Source organism: Leucopleurus acutus (genome assembly GCF_964270905.1).
Source record: "Leucopleurus acutus genome assembly, chromosome: 17".
In the NCBI taxonomy this organism is placed as follows: Eukaryota; Metazoa; Chordata; class Mammalia; order Artiodactyla; family Delphinidae; genus Leucopleurus; species Leucopleurus acutus.
The window spans coordinates 63,656,147-63,668,759 of NC_139159.1; the positions used below are offsets into that span (position 1 = coordinate 63,656,147).

Consider the following 12,613-nt stretch of genomic DNA (forward strand, 5'->3'; position numbering starts at 1 on the left):
ACAGAGATGTGTTAAAATGCTATTGTCTACGCATTAATTGTAAGAAAATTGTCATGGTTGTGCAGGGTTTTTACATGGCTAGCAATTTCACTTTGTACACCATTTATTCCAGTTTTTAATTATTTGTACCTCCCAATTCTACTGTCTACTTATTTTCCTTTATAGGTTTCCATTTAGATCCTCCCTTTTTTTGCTTTCCAAATTCATGTCCCTTCTAGCATGTGGCTGCTTAAATAAGTTTGGATATCAAGACACAGAAAACATTGACAATGGATGGTGTCATAAATCCGACTTACATACAAGTGACATGGAAGTCAGAGATGTCCCAAATTGGGTCCCTCTTCACTTTGGGTCTCTGGGTGGTGTGATTCTCAATGTCATGTTGACTCTTTTTGATTCAGTATCACAACAATGTTGACTCTTTTTGATTCAGTATCACAACATTGTCATCTTTTTGAAGTCAAGGATATAAGTTATAGTATTCCTCGGAAGTTTCAAAAAGCATTTTATATTCTCTTCAAACAGGGTGATATCAGCAAAGGTATAAGAGCAATAGCAAATGTGGAATTTAACTCAGGTCAAGCAATTTGCCACCTTTATGACTAACTAGCCTCATATGTAATAAGCAGTAATATATCACATTAATTATAACAACGTTTCAGAATCTGTTAGGAAAAGTTGCCTAAATCTTCATACTTAAGACTTGAGTTTTTAAAAAAATCTCATTCCTGTGTTCATTTTCTAGGCATGGATTTTTCCATTTCTATTTTTACACAGCTATACTATCACAGATATTATACATTATAGATCTTTCCATATTATTCACAGCATTCATGGTTTACTTATCCTAAATGTCCAACAATAGTGCAATTATTTCCATGCAAAGCAATGAACATATTTATGAGTTAAAACTTTCCACATTTAGGACTGATGCTTTAGGATTTTGTCAAAGGGTATGAACACTTTAAAGGCTGTTCATATGTATTACCAAATGTCTTTCTGAAATGTTGATATCAACTTGCCTTACCAAAAGACTGACAGAGTATGGATCTCATTTCACCAAATAGAAAGGTCATTTTGTCCCTCTCCTAATGTCCAATTCTCCCTATTGCTACACTGGACAGCTCCCAGGAGCCTTTCAGGGCCCTTAGTACTCACTCTCAAACGCTGTGAATGAAGACATCATATTGAAACGTTGGACACTATAAAGAAAATCAACACATACATACACGCAAACACAGGCACAAAAAGTTTACACAGAATTTTTTTCCTTACAGCCCCAAATGGCACCCTCAATAAGGATGATATTTCTTATTAACATGAATTCAAAGGGAAGAATGACAGGCTCCTTATTTTTCATTTTTATGTGCCATCTATTTTTAAAATAATGGACAATTGATTATAGGTTCCAGTCATTCTAGGTGGCCTTGACTCTGTCTCTCTTTTTTTTTTTTTTTTTTTTTTGCAGTACGCGGGCCTCTCACTGTTGTGGCCTCTCCCTTTGCGGAGCACAGCCTCCGGACGCGCAGCCTCAGCGGCCATGGCTCATGGGCCCAGCCGCTCCGCGGCATGTGGGATCCTCCCGGACCGGGGCACGAACTCGTGTCCCCTGCATCGGCAGGCGGACTCTCAACCACTGCGCCACCAGGGAAGCCCTGACTCTGTCTTTTGACCAATACAATGTTGCCTAATACACGCAGTGCCACCATATGCCACCTCATTCCAAACCAAAGCAAAATCTCCTATTTCTATTCTCTCACTGATTTTAAACTTTCCTTATACAACGGCATCAATAATACTATGGTCTGAATGTGCATATGGTTAGACAAGTGAAGAGAGAAACAGAGAACCCTTCATAAAACAGCACTTAAAATTGTGTTTCCAAGCTACTGTGAGCTGTTTTCATATGTCATTACCATTGCATGCCATTTTCTTTTGCTCAGCCTGATTCTGACTGAGCTCCTAAGGTTCAATCCTTAGTGCCAGGTTACTGTTGTGCAGTATTCTGACAAATAATGGAATCCAAGAACACTGTCTTTGCAGTATTTGATCATTGTCTCTATCATTACTTCTCAATTTGCACCAAAAAATGAGCTCCAAAGAGCCTAGCTCTTATTAAATACCTCCTTAATTCCAAGGTGCAGAATTAGGAAGTTTCAAGCAGACTAGAAATACTAGGCAAATCCCAAGCAGAAGAGAGTGCAGCACAGTTGAACGTACTAACAACCTGACCCTGGCGTTGGAAAGAAAGACGAGGTGTCCTGTTTCCAGCGGTATCTAAGCACTACCTACAGCTCTAAGGCTCATAATCACCAAAGAGCAAGTAATTCTCTTCCCGCGACTCACAATACAGCACGTAAGGAAGAAAGAGTCTCCAGGTAGAGCATCCCCAAAGCAAGGGATCTTCAAATGTACGTTGTCCAAGGGTAATGCTGCATTACCCTGACCATAGGCACTCCAGCAGGAACTGAAGGACATATTATCTCAAGTAGGAATTTTTGATTTGTGATAGTTAAATCGTTCTTATGAACATATTGGCTGTTTATCTGGGTATGTGGATGGCATTTTCTGGTATTTTTCTCTGCTTTTCTGTTTACATTGGATCCTGGGGTAATCTAAGCTCTGGATTAAAAAGGGAAACTAGATGGTATCTCTCATGCAATTCAGCTGAGAGGTCAAATGGTTAAAATCCAATTTTGGAACTATATGAGGAGTTTTTGTCAGTTGCAATAAATTTGAATGAAGTATATGGTTAGAGTGTTCTAAAAACAACTGTGCTCCAGGCCGCATGGGTCCTTGGGGGCATAAGAGGGCGTTTGCCCTGCCCACTCGGGCCTGGGGAGCCCGCTGAGCTCCCAGCCTGGTCCCCTGCCCTCCAAGTTCCCCCCTCCCCCCAGCCACATTGGTCCTGGGGGCATAGGAGGGAGGCCAGGGGAGATCAGGAGAGGTAGGCGGGAGGGGCTCTCTGGGACCAGAGGAGCAGGAGAGGAGAGGAGGGCATTTGCCCCGCCCACTCAAGCCCAGGAAGCCTGCTGGGCTCCCAGGTGAGGTCCCCTGTCCTCTGAGACCAGGGTGGGGGGCACAGCTGGGTCCCTTCTGTTCCTTCAGCCTAAGCCCGACTTCCCACAGGCCCCAGGGCCTTTTCCAGCCCTGTGCGTCCTGAGCATTGGCCCCGCCCACCACCCAAACCTCACCCTTGCTTAGGCCCCGCCCTCCACAGCCAAGGCCTCCCCCGACTTTTATTCCCCCTCCTCCGCCTTTTCACTATTATGGTACTGCTGTACCTGCCGGTTGTTGATTCACCTATATTTTTATTTTCATATTCTTTCTAACATATCTGTTAGTTTCCTAGTCTAATTTTATTTTTTACTTTGTTATGTTCTCTCTCTTTTTTTTTTTTTTTTTTTTTTTTGCCACCCCACATGGCTTGCGGGATCTTGGTTCACAAGAAGGGGATTGGGCCGAAGCTCCTGTGGTGGGAGCTCTGAGTCCGAACCACCGGACTAACAGAGAACCTCAGACCCCAGGGAGTATTCATTGGACTGAGGTCTCACAGAGGTCCTCATCTCAGCATCAAGACCCAGCTCTACCCAATAGCCTACAAACTCCACTGTTGGAATCCACAGGCCAAACAACCAATAAGACAGGAACACAATCCCACTCAAAAAATAAAGACAGAGAGAGAGGGAGGGCAAAAAATTATGTCACAGATGAAGGAGCAAGGTAAAAACCTACAAGACCAAATAAATGAAGAGGAAATAGGCAATCTACCTGAAAAAGACTCCAGAGTAATGATACTAAAGATGATAAGGATCTCGGAAATAGAATGGAGGCATGGATTGAGAAAATACAAGAAATGTTTAACAAAGATATAGAAGAACTAAAGAACAAACAAACAGAGATGAACAACACCATAACTGAAATGAAAAATACACTAGAAGGAATCAATAACAGAATAACTGAGGCAGAACAAATAAGTGAGCTGGAAGACAAAATGGTGGAAATAACTGCCAAGGAGCAGAATAAAGAAAAAAGAATGAAAAGAATTGAAGAAAATCTCAGAGACATCTGGGACAACACTAAAAGCACCAACGTTCAAATTATAGGGGCCCCAGAAGAAGAAGAGAAAAAGAAAGGGTCTGAGAAAATATTTGAAGAGATTATAGTCAAAAACTTCCCTAACATGGGAAAGGCAATAGTCACCCAAGTCCAGGAAGCACAGAGAGTCCCACACACGATAACCCTAGGAAAAATACACCAAGACACATATTAATCAAACTAACAAAAATTAAATTTAAAGAAAAAATATTAAAAGCAGCAAGGGAAAAACAAACAATAACATCCAAAGGAATCCCCATAAGGTCATCAGCTGATTTTTCAGCAGAAACTCGGCAGGCCAGAAGGGAGTGGCAGGATATACTTAAAGTGATGAAAGGGAAGAAACTACAACCAAGATTACTCTACCCAGCAAGGATCTCATTCAGACTTGACAGAGAACTGAAAAGCTTTTCAGACAAGCAAAAGCTAAGAGAATTCAGCACCATTAAACCAGCTTTACAACAAATGCTAAAGACACTTCTCTAGGTGGGAAACACAAGAGAAGAAGACCCACAAAAACAAACCCAAAACAATTAAGAAGATGGTAATAGGAACATACATATCGATAATAACCTTAAATGTAAATAGATTAAATGCCCTAACCAAAAGACACGGACTGACTGAATGGATACAAAAACAAGACCCATATATATGCTGTCTACAAGAGACCCACTTCAGACCTAGGGACACATACAGACTGAAAGTGAAGGGATGGAAAAAGATATTCCATGTAAATGGAAACCAAAAGAAAGCTGGAGTAGCAATTCTCGTATCAGATAAAATAGACTCTAAAATAAAGATTGCTACAAGAGATAAGGAGGGACACTACACAGTGATCAAGGGATCAATCCAAGAAGAAGATATAACAATTATAAATTTTTACGCACCCAATATAGGAGCACCTCAATACATAAGGCAAATGCTAACAACCATGAAAGGAGAAATCAACAGGAACACAGTAATAGTAGGGGACTTTAACACCCCACTTACACCAATAGACAGATCATCCAAACAGAAAATAAATACGGAAACACATACTTTAAGTGACATAATAGAACAGATAGATTTAACTGATATTTACAGAATTTCCACCCCAAAGTGGCAGAATACACTTTCTTCTCAAATGCACATGGAACATTCTCCAGGATACATCACATCTTGGGTCACACATCAAGCCTCGGAAAATTTAAGAAAACTGAAATCATATCAAGCATCTTCTCTGACTACAACACTATGAGACTGGAAATCAATTACAGGAAAAAATACTGTAAAAAACACAAATACATGGAGGCCAAACAGTGCATTACTAAATAATCAAGAGATCACTGAAGAAATCAAAGAAGAAATTAAAAAATACCTAGAAACAAATGAAAATACGACAACCCAAACCTATGGGATGCAGCAAAAGCAGTTCTAAGGGGAAGTTTATAGCAATTCAATCTCACCTCAAGAAACAAAAAAAATCTCAAATAAACAATCTAATCCTACACTTAAAGCAACTAGAGAAAGAAGAACAAAGAAAACCCAAAGTCAGTATAAAGAAAGAAATTATAAAGCTCAGAGCAGAAATAAATGAAATAGAAATGAAGAAAACAATAGCAAAGATCAATAAAACTAAAAGCTGGTTCTTTGAGAAGATAAAAAAAATGGATAAACCCTTAGCCAGACTCATCAAGAAAAAAATAGAGAGGATGCAAATCAATAAAGTTAGATATGAAAAAGGAGAAATTGCAACTGACACCACATAAATACAAAGGATTATAAGAGACTACGAACAACTATATGCCAATAAAATGGACAACCACAAAGAAATGGACAAATTCTTAGAAACGTACGATTTTCCAAGACTGAACCAGGAAGAATCAGAAACTATAAACAAAACTATCACAAGTAATGAAATTGAAACCGTAATTTAAAATCTTCCAACAAACAAAAGTCCAGGACCAGATGGCTTCACAGGAAAATTCTATCAAACATTTAGAGAAGAGCTAACACCGATCCTTCTCAAACTCTTCCAAAAAATTGCAGAGGGAGAAACACTCCCAAATTCATTCTACGAAGCCACCATCATCCTGATACCAAAACCAGAAAAAGATATAACAAAAAAAGAAAATTACAGACCAATATCACTGATTAACATAGATGCAAAAATCCTGAACAAAATACTAGCAAACAGAATCCAACAACACAGTAAAAGGATCATACACCATGATCAAGTGGGATTTATCCCAAGGATTCTTCAGTATACACAAATCAATCAATGTGATACACCACATTAATAAATTAAGGTATAAAAACCATATGATCATCTCAATAGATGCAGAGAAAGCTTCTGACAAAATTCACCACCCATTTATGATAAAAACTCTCCAGAAAACGGGCATATAGGGAACCTACCTCAACATAATAAAGGCCATATATGACAAACCCACAGCAAGCATCATACCCAATGGTGAAAAACTGAAAACATTTCTGCTAAGATCAGGAACAAGACAAGGATGACCACTCTCGCCACTATTATTCAACATAGTTTTGGAAGTCCTAGCCATGGCAATTAGAGAAGAAAAAGAAATAAAAGGAATACAAATTAGAAAAGAAGAAGTAAAACTGTCACTGTTTGCAGATGACATGATACTATACACAGAGAATCCTAAAGATGCCACCAGAAAAATACTAGAGCTAATCAATGAATTTGGTAAAGTTGCAGGATGTAAAATTAATGCACAGGAATCTCTTGCATTCCTATACACTAATGATAAAAAATCTGAAAAAGAAATTAAGGAAACATTCCCATTTACCATTGCAACAAAAACAATAAAATACCTAGGAATAAACCTACCTAGGGAGACAAAAGACCTGTATGCAGAAAACTATAAGACACTGATGAAAGAAATTAAAGATGATACAAACAGATGGAGAGATATACCATTTTCTTGGATTGGAAGAATCAATATTGTGAAAATGATGATACTACCCAAAGCAATCTACAGATTCAGTGCAATCCCTATCAAACTACCAATGGAATTTTTTACAGAACTAGAACAAAAAATCTTAAAATTTGTATGGAGACAAAAAAGACCCCGCATAGCCAAAGCAGTGTTGAGGAAAAAAAAATGGAACTGGAGGAATCAGACTCCCTGAGTTCAGACTATACTACAAAGCTACAGTAATCAAGACAATATGGTACTGGCACAAAAACAGAAATATAGATCAATGGAACAGGATAGAAAGCCCAGAGATAAACCCACACACCTATGGTCAACTAGTCTATGACAAAGGAGGAAAGGATATACAATGGAAAAAAGACAGCCTCTTCAATAAATGCTGCTGGGAAAACTGGACAGCTACATGTGAAAGAATGAAATTAAAACACTCCCTAACACCATACACAAAAATAAACTCAAAATGGATTAGAGATGTAATGTAAGACTGGACACTATAAAACTCTTAGAGGAAAATATAGGAAGAACACTCTTTGACATAAATCACAGCAAGATCTTTTTTGATCTACCTCCTAGAGTAATGGAAATAAGAACAAAAATAAATAAATGGGACCTAATGAAACTTAAAAGCTTTTGCAAAGCAAAGGAAACTACAAACAAGACAAAAATACAACCCTCAGAATGGGAGAAAATATTTGCAAACAAATCAACGGACAAAGGATTAATCTCTAAAATATATATGCAGCTCATGCAGCTCAATATTAAAAAAAAACAAACAACCCAATCATAAATGGGCAGAAGACCTAAATAGATATTTCTCCAAAGAAGACATGCAGATGGCCAAGAAGCACATGAAAAGCTGCTCAACATCACTCATTATCAGAGAAATGCAAATCAAAACTACAATGAGGTATCACCTCACACCAGTTAGAATGGGCATCATCAGAAAATCTAGAAACAACAAATGCTGGAGAGGGTGTGCAGAAAAGGGAACCCTCCTGCAGTGTTGGTGGGAATGTAAATTGATACACCCACTATGGAGAACAGTATGGAGTTCCTTAAAAAACTAAAAATAGACTTACCATATGACCCAGCAATCCCACTCCTGGACATATACCCAGAGAAAACCATAATTCAAAAAGACACATGCACCCCAATGTTCATTGCAGCCCTATTCACAACAGCCAGGTCATGGAAGCAACTTAAATGTCCACTGACAGACGAATGGATAAAGAAGATGTGGTACATATATACAATGGAATATTACTCGGCCATAAAAAGGAACGAAATTGGGTCATCTGTAGAGATGTGGATGGATCTAGAGACTGTCATACAGAGTGAAGTAAGTCAGAAAGAGAAAAACAAATATCGTATATTAACACACATATGTGGCACCTAGAAAAGTGGTACAGATGAACCAGTTTGCAGGGCAGAAATAGAGACACAGATGTAGAGAACAAACGTATGGACACCAAGGTGGGAAAGTGGCGGAGGGGTGTGGTGGGATAAATTGTGAGAGTGGGATTGACATATATACACTAATATGTATACAGTGGTTAACTAATAAGAACCTGTTGTATAAAAAAAATAAATTAAATAAAATTCAAAAATTAAAAAAAAAAATAGAGAGAGACATGTACCACAATGTTCACTGCAGCACTATTTACAATAGCCAGGACATGGATGCAACCTAAGTGTCTGTCGACAGATGAATGGATAAAGAAGGTGTGGCAGATGTATACAATGGAATATTACTCAGCCATAAAAAGAAACAAAATTGAGTTATTTGTAGTGAGGTGGATGGACCTAGAGTCTGTCATACAGAGTGAAGTAAGTCAGAAGGAGAAAAACAAATGCTGTATGCTAACACGTATATATGGAATCTGAAAAAAAAAAGGTTATGAAGAATCTAGGGGCAGGAGAGGAATAAAGCCACAGATGTAGAGAATGGACTTGAGGACACAGGGAGGGGGAAGGGTAAGCTGGGACGAAGTGAGAGAGTGGCATGGACTTATATATACTACCAAATGTAAAATAGATAGCTAGTGGGAAGCAGCCGCATAGCACGGGGAGATCAGCTTGGTGCTTTGCGATGACCTAGAGGGGTGAGATAGGGAGGGTGGGAGGGAGGCTCAAGAGGGAGGGGATATGGGGACATACGTATGCATATGGCTGATTCATTTTGTTGTACAACAGAAACTAACACAGTATTGTGAAGCAATTATACTCCAATAAAGATCTATTAAGAAAAAAAACAAAAAACAAAAAAACTGTGTCTCTGAAGAACTGCATGGCTCAAATCGAAGGGGAAAACGGCTTTCCAGTCACAGAGATGAAAACAGCTTGACTTAAGATCCTATGCTGGTGAATATAACACATCCAACTGTTATTATAAGATAATTGAGTACTGCTAACTTAATAGGCAAGAGACCAGAGCTATGCAATAAACCATACTCAAAAGAAATGTAATTAATGAGATACCATCTTTCATCTGGCGAATTAACAAAGCTGTGTGTGTGTTTTAATTATGATTCTGAAGGCTGACAAGGATATAGTAAGAGAGGGTGTCCCCCAGATGGCCTGTGAGAATCTAGATTGATTCAATCTCTTTGAAGAGTAATTTGGCAATACCTATCATGAGTCTTAGTCATGCCTGGACTCTTGGGTTGAGTAATCTCATTTCAAGGACTCCATCTAAAGAAATAAAGACATAGTCTAAGATACATGTAGAAGGGTATTGGTTGGATAAAGATATCTCTATCTCTAAAAAAGAAATAATTAGAAATAGCATTAATAGTCAACAATAGCAGATTGGTTAAATAAATAGAGGTTCACTAAGGGATGGAATATAGGGTGAAAAAATGAAAACATGTGGTCTGTATGGATAGCCAAAGATGCATAAAAGTGGCATGTGAAAACACTGAGGAAAGAATAACTTAAGAAATATATCAGGGGAATTCCCTGGCAGTCCAGTGGTTAGGACTCTGTGCTCTCACTGCCGAGGGCCTGGATTCAATCCCTGGTCTGGGAACTAAGATCCCATAAGCTGTGTGGTACGGCAAAAAAAAAAAAAAAAAGGAAATGTATTGGAGCAACTGCAGAAAAATTTGTCAAAAAAAAAAAAAAGTTTAGCTTTTTCAACACAGACCATATATAAAAGTAAATTGGATTAAATAGTTAAATGTAAAAAATAAACCATGAAAGTACTAGAAAATACTAATGTGTACGTGTGTTGCACATAAATAAAATTATGGGTCAAAAAGTCCTTTCTAAACAGTAGCAAATGGAAAAGCTGGAGATGAAAAGATTGCCCCATGATAAACAAAACAGAAAGCATACCACAAATTGGGGGGAATATTCGCTACAAAAGAACCAAAGGTTAATCTTTTTAAACCTAATAAGCTCTTAAAAATTAATGAGAAAAGCGGGACAACGTTGTGGCCATTTCTATTTCTTTCTTTGTGAGCTGCCTGAGCAAGAAACATACAAGAAATATTCATTGTTACTAAGATCTTAAGAAAATAATGACTTATCATTTTTAAGGATATAATGTCCAATATGGTGAAAGTGAAAAAAATAAATATAATTAAAATAGGTTCTCTCATATAAGCTGGAGGGAATATAAATTAGTTGAATTCTACTGCAGGAAAATTGACAGTTCATATTCGAAATCTTAGCATTTGGAATATTGTTTGAGCCAGGACTTTGAATTCAAGGAATTTATCCTACGGAAGTAATCTTGAATCTGCACAACAACTTGGCACTGAGGCTATTAGCTTCAATGATGTATATAATAATTGAAAACCAGAAACAATTTTAATAGCCTCAAACTGGGGATTAATTAACGGAATTAAGTGACATCATGAATGGAATATTATATAGCCATTAAAATAACTGTAGTAAAATCTAATGAGATACTAGGAATAATTATTAAGCAGGAAAAACAGGTTATAAACTAAGTATAGAAAAACTCCTCTTTAAATTAAAAATGACAACATATTTATGCATTTGCATAGAAAAAATGAATATGTTTATATGTGTGTATATATGTCAATAGTGATTTGTATGGGTAGATTTTATTTTTGTGCTCTAAGTATTTTCTATTATTTTCTAAAAGGAATATGCACTTCTTTGATAAAAAGCACTCATTCCAAAAAGCAAACAAACAAACAAAAAAACCCAAAACAAGTGACATTCATCTTTCCTTAAGAAGGGCCTAGGAAGGGTCTTAGACGGAAGACAGGATCAAAGAAAAGGTTCAAATTTATTACATATTCAAATCTGCTGCTATGTACAGAAGTAAAAACCCAATCAATTTTCACTGAGGAGAGTGCTTTTGGAGGAATAAGAGAAATTTGCTTGTAATAAGGAAGCCCTTGGAAGGCATTCTACCCTATCCCCTTTCATGGGGAAACCTGGGTCCTAAACAGCCCTTTTCACTTAGTTCCAGGATGAAAACGACACAACCCATTTACAAGAGGACACTGGGATAGAGCCTGGCCCCGCAAAAGCAGGAGGCCCAGGCTAGGCTCAGGGTAGGTAAGCCCCACAGTGTGCCTGGGGTATGACCAGAGTTGGCTCTGGTACCCAGGATGGCAAGACAACAACAGCAATGGCACAAAACAGGATGACTTCAGTTTTCTTGGTATTTTTCAGACTTAGCATAGTGTATACTCCCAATTACATTAGCTTTTGGAGCAGTAATAACTTTTCCAAAGAAAATATTTCAAAAGTGAGGCCACAAATGCCCCTACTTCTCATGGTGGACACCTCAGAATCACCTTGATGCTGTGCTTCACCTGAGGACCTCTGCTCTCCTTCCTGTAATTCATGAGTGTGCAGATCCAGAAATCTTTTCTCAGCTCTTTGTGCTACTTTGGTGTAGCCTCAGGCCATCGCTATCTGCTCTACTTCCAAAGGTTTTAATCATCTCCATGCTTCCCTTTCCTTTTTTCCTCCTGCCTGAAAAAAGGCAACTCGAAGATGGGCACCCATCTGTCTAGAATAGTTTCTGATCTCATAAAGTTTAACACTTTCTGTACCAGATGGGTGTAATCCTGATTTTCTTCTTAACACATCCTTGCAGCAATGATGCTAGCTGGGCTGCATATGTCTTGAGAATAAATTTGGCTGTATCCTAATGCCATTGGACTACAGTACCCAGTAAACTATTCATATATTTAGAATGGGAGAAGATTTTCCCCTACTTGGTCACTATCTGTTTCCTAAGTGGGCTCCAGAAATATGCTTTCAAAGGATGCCATTGAGTGTGAATGACAGGAGGACAGTCATTAGCTACCTGTCTCTGAAATGATGTAAGACAGAGCCCATCTCTGTGTCAAGGAGTGTAATTTCTCCTATGTCAGCTTTCCTCATTGGAGTCTGTCAAGAATGGAGGTCTTTGCTTGGGCACGGCAGAGCAGGTAAAAAGGGGTTAACTGACACATTCAAGTACAGAAGGTTCGGTTTCGCCCCATTTGACCAATTACACATCACTAATAGCAAAAGAGAAGGCTGAGAGAAACATATAAAGGACCATTATTTAAGACCAAGAACCAAGTGGTCTCACTTAC

At 38.3% G+C, this 12,613-nt stretch overlaps 1 protein-coding gene across 1 annotated transcript in view; it reads right to left on the reverse strand.

The window, feature by feature from the left end:
• The window catches only part of EXT1 (exostosin glycosyltransferase 1), a 291,965-nt gene that overhangs the window by 23,968 nt on the left and 255,384 nt on the right, over positions 1-12,613 (reverse strand). The window lies entirely within an intron of this gene.